The sequence below is a fragment of the Meleagris gallopavo genome, chromosome Z, assembly GCF_000146605.3.
Source record: "Meleagris gallopavo isolate NT-WF06-2002-E0010 breed Aviagen turkey brand Nicholas breeding stock chromosome Z, Turkey_5.1, whole genome shotgun sequence".
Lineage (NCBI taxonomy): Eukaryota > Metazoa > Chordata > Aves > Galliformes > Phasianidae > Meleagris > Meleagris gallopavo.
In genome coordinates this window covers 29,649,702-29,654,816 of record NC_015041.2, presented here as the reverse complement: position 1 = coordinate 29,654,816, position 5,115 = coordinate 29,649,702, and the positions used below count along the sequence as shown (strand labels likewise).

General features: G+C 45.0%; 1 long non-coding RNA gene across 1 annotated transcript; it reads right to left on the bottom strand.

Moving 5' to 3' along the window:
• Positions 1-1,693: 1,693 nt before the first annotated feature.
• Positions 1,694-3,197, bottom strand: LOC109363975. Its single transcript, XR_004162196.1, has 3 exons — positions 3,112-3,197; positions 2,164-2,234; positions 1,694-1,780 (listed from the first exon to the last, which is right to left on the bottom strand). It is a non-coding gene; the product is annotated as an uncharacterized LOC109363975 (long non-coding RNA).
• Between the last annotated feature and the right edge of the window lie 1,918 nt (positions 3,198-5,115).

Genomic DNA, 5,115 nt, shown 5'->3' with positions numbered 1-5,115 from the left:
AAATATAAAAGGATGCGTAATTGCCTGTTTATCCCCTGTGAAGGGGAAATTGAGTATAAGAACAGGCTTTCCCTCCCTGTTCCTTGACACACACGCACATGTACACACACACATCTGCAGTGAGTGAAGGGAAGTCCCATCTGGAGAGCTTCGATTTGTCTTTGGGAAGCCCAAGGCTGCCACTGGCTGCTCTATCGAGCTATCAAGCAGACAGTAACAAGATGGCTTCTTAACAAAAGGTCAGCTGAGAAATGCTGTCTGTGACGGCACTTTTGTCTGCTTATGTAGCAACTAATTGCTTTGTATTGGCATAAGCCATACTGTACCTGCTAGAAATAGACGTGCAGACTCGCTGCAGGTCTGACTGCAGGTTTAGCAGCAAACAGGACATGTAATCTTATCTTTTTCCGTTTTAGCCCATCCCATGGCAAATTTCAGAGCAAAGCCATTCCCTCAAATTCCAATAGTGAATGCCAATTCCAGATATTCTTTCTGCTGTGACAGGAACATCTCCTGCTGAGGTCAGTGTGAACCTCTGTGAAGTGTTAGGGAGATGTATCTGAGACACAATCTGCTGCCCTCATACAAGGAGGAATTCACTCCGCTCTGATTTATCTCTTCATTAACAAGAACACTGCCAAAAGCACAGACTCCAGCACTGCCTTTCAGACAAAGCAGAGAGGAAGAGGAGAGGAAGAGTTTGAGAGGGGAAGCGGCTTGGGCGCATGCACGCTGCTGAAGTCCTGCATGCGTGAAAGGTCCATGTGCCGGCCCCACCACCTCCCTTCCTCCACATGGTATGTGGGTCAGTCAGAGCTGCTCATTGGCTCTCCAACAGTCGCTGAAAGATCACATAGCCTGAGGAGTCAGTGAGACCTGCTTTCCTCACCCAGCCTGCAGGATTTCTGTGCTGGGACTGTAGTACCAAGTCCCATTGGTGCCCTGAGTGCTGCACAGCGTGGACTGAAGTGGTATTGCCCATGCAATACATAAAGAAGCAACTTACAGAAAAATGCCAGGCCTGGAAGACCTAAACACAGCCTTTTGGGAGCTTGTTATTTTTCATACCCTTAGGTGATTCGTTACATTAGTGGACAGTATTTCCTATTTCCCAGTTCTGGATGCTTAACCTCTTTCCAGGGCTGTGTGGTAATTACTACATTAAAGGTGATGGTACCCACTACAGTATGCCAAGGCCTTCTACCAGTAAGACTACGGCCAGTGATCTTTTCCCACCTTTTCCCTCCCTCCACGTGCATCAGAAGCTGTAAAGGCTGAAGTCAGGAGGCAACTTTTTGAGGCCTGGTGCAGGAGGGAGCGGTGTCTGTGTTGGAAGTGTAAAGGCTGAGCTCAGGCTCTACTCTCTCACAAGCTCCACACCTGTGGGGCGACACCAAGGCCAGAGCCATCAGCTCCACTATCCTGCCTCCCTGTTTCTGGGGCTGGCTGTGGAAACCTGGCCTCTTCCAGTCAAACCAACCATTTGTGTCCTTTCCTTGTGCATATACTTGAGAGACAGACAGAAAATGGAAAGAGAACATAATGACAGTAAAATGAGAGTTATAAAGGGGCAAAATTATGTCATTTTTATACATTTATTGTTACATATGTTTCTTCTTAAACACAATAACTAATAACACAAGAAGCTTGACTAAGCAAATGTCTAATGCGTAGAGAGGTTTGTTCAGATGTTCCACAGACTTCATATGCTACTCTCTTCAAACCTTTGGAGAAAAATACTTTAGGAAAATGGAAGAAAGCATCCAGGGCAATTATATTTCTAGAGAAGAAAGAGAGAGCGAGACTAGCTAAGTGATGCATAAAGATTTTATAAGGCATCCGTTGTCAAACAAAGGGTTGGGAATGATCAGAGGATAATGCGCAGTTAGGATGGCAAACTCATCAATAGTTAATCACAACCTGTCCGCTCCTGTTACGGAACGCACGAGACTGTGAACTGCAGCTCTGGGAGAGCTGTGGCACAGCCGTGTGTCTGCATCCCAGCTGGGGAGTGTTGCATGTTCCTGCCAGCAGCCAGCAGTAGTTATGGGTGCTCTGTTCTTGTGCCCCCAGGTACCCATGTCCCTGTGTACCTGCATCCCCATGTCCCTATGTCATCGCGCTCCACATCCCCACAGCCCTGCACTGGACCATGTCCGTCACCTGGTGGTGGAATGGTTCTGCAGCCACAGGCCCTTGGATCCTGGTCTGCTCCTCTTGGTCCGTGTGATGACCTGTAAAATTAATAGGGCCACTTAAGCTGTACAGACTGAGTTGCTTGTTATTTTTTTCAGACTGTATTTTTACATTTTGATTTCTTTCATCATCTTTATATTTTATGAAGTCTTGTATGGTCTTCAGTCACTGTCTTAGTTTTCTCATTTCCTTTACCTGTTCCCACCTCTTCTCTCATTCTAAGAGAATCTCTTATAAAATTTCATTCAGAAAAGTAGCACATCCTCCTGATATTCTCCATTTTGGAAAGTCTTATGCATTCCATCTGTGAAAATGGTCACTGTTTGTAAAGTGACAAGATGAATAAAATGGCCACTGTTGTGTGTGTGTGTGTCTCATTTAGCTATTTATGAATATAAAATTCAGCATGCTGCTTTTTCTTGTGCAAAGTTTGGTTCTTATGTCATATGGGGCTACTTTCCATAATGTAGCAGTTTCTCAATGGGCAGTGTCTGTGTTCTCATCCATGCCTCCTGCGTCTCTTCCTGTCTGTAAGAAGGACTCCATGTCCCAGTTCAGTGCATGTGAAACAGGTGTGGAAGCAGGCCAACCTGACCCCTGAGTACAGTCAAAATTTACCCCGGCCAAACTTCCACACATTTTTACTCATCCGTGAGCAGGTCACCACAATCTGTTACACCTCTGACTCATTGTAGTGGGCTCATTCCCACAACCAAATAGGCTTGGAGTTTCTTTTTTTGTTGAGGGCACTTGCTCATCAACACAGCAGTGGTTTTAACAGCTTTGGCTGAGAAGGTCACATGGGCTGAGAAACGTAGCACATTCCCATGCAGCCATCTCCTGTGGAGCTGGAGAGATCAGGACCTGGCTGGGGGTCCGCACAGAGATGTAAGCTGAGAAAAACTGGATTCGAACCTTCATACATTTGGTCACCGACAGCGGGCTGGTAGTGGGTTTGGCTGCAAAGACGAAAAGCCTGGAAACCCCTCTCTCTGTGGGCGGGTCCCCTCAGCACAGCGGTACTGCGAGCTCGGTGCCACGCAGCGCCGTGCTGCTTGTGCTGAGCCAGTGGCGGGAGGCGGGCTGCAGCGGGAGGACAGCAAGCTCACTGCTGTCCTGCAGAGATACTCATGTCAGCAGTGTCACAGTGTGTCGCTGAGCACCGCATAGGCACAGGGCTGTGGGGAGCCGGAGTCCAGTGAATGTTTTTGCAAGGGCCTTTCTCCATCTGAAACGGATGAGGCGTTTAATTTTCACTGTCTGTTTTCCATGTGAGCAAAAGGTGAATGCTACGCTGTCCTGCCTGCAGAACGAAAGCATGCACTATGGAACATAGCTGTACAAGGGGATATGAAAAACAGCATCATGTTGATCTAATAATCGTGACATTGGTAGCTTCATAAATACTGTATGTACTCTAAACAAGTTTTTTCCATTAGTTGTCTGAGGGAATTAAAACTCCTGTTTTTAATTTGGCATTTCTTTTCTTGTATTTTCTGTACTGTTACTGTCCTACAGTATGTCTTTTGCATAAAATGCATAAGGTTTTGGGGATATAAATGGAGTTCTACTCATACTTTGTCCAAATACCTCTTGTAATTTGTATCAAAATTCTTGTACAATTTTTATATTAAAGATTTATCAGTCACTGACTTTTCTTTCTCTGCTTTTTTCTTTCCCCTCTTTTCCTTCTCCTATTTTGAGAGGCAAAAACTTCTTTTAAAAGATTTGCTCATTCGCCAGAAATTGAGTATATGAAAATTTTGAGGGGATACATAACAATATTTTTTTATGTCTTGTGCACACTTGTCCTGAAATGTTTGGTATCCAGAGTCTGTCATTGAAACATCTGCAGAAGCCTCCTAAGGCGGGCATTGCTCACACTCGGTATGTCTGGTAGACAGAGAAACTGAAGTAAAAGGGCTTATAAAATGAACTTAGTGTCCTAGCACAGGTCACCTCCCTTTTGCTTTCCAAAGCAGTCACACAGCTCATTAATCTCTGTTTGACATGGAGCATTCTTGTGCTTTCTGAAGGTGAGGATGCTGGCCAAATGTGCTCCCCCCACTGACCTCTGCCTACTGATCTAGGACTGGGCTGTAAGCACATACCACCAGAGGATTCACCTTCCAATTCTTGTCATTGCCCCCTTGCTCTTCTTTGGCATAGATGTGTAACGGGGAGATCCCATTTCTAAGTCTCATTTCTAAGACAGAATGCTGTCTTTTAATTAATCTTCTCACTTTTTTTTTTGTAAGGGCTGGCTATAGCAGCTGGCAGGTTGTGAACTAGGTTCTTCTGGGGTAAATAGTTCTTCTTCAGCCTAAGCTTCTGTGGTGCTTGTGATGTTCTCCATACTGCACTTCTTACCAATACAAAAACAAGCAGTTGAAGGGATGTCTCTCAACAGGATATTCCTGTGAATGCTGTGCTCAGAGGGACAAAAAGGCCACATTACAAACATAAGTGAGTCAGTGTGATGGAATATGATTCATGTTAACTCATTCTAAAAAGAATGGCAAAAGGCAACTTGTCCTGTTACGGGTTCTGTGTTGGCAAGGTGCAGAGCACTCTGTGCTGAATTTTAAGTGCATGTACAGTCCTGTTTAGCTCAAAGGGAATGGATATCTTCTTGCAAATGAGCCCTTCTCTAACAGGTTGGCTGCGGTGGAAACAGTCTGCTCAGTATTTGGTAGAATTCAAAAAGGAACTGTTGCAGCATATGTCCTTATCAGCAAAAAGGAGGAAACTGGACTCACCAGCTGAATGTGGAGGTAGGAGTGGAGAAAGAAAGGAACGTGAAGGCCAATTAACTAGAATTTGTTAAGCATTGTGAACTGGAAGTCTGAGGAAAGGGGTTGGTTGGTTAACTGGTAATATATACTCTCTGATAGATTTAGTACTTTCCCAAAGCTTTTT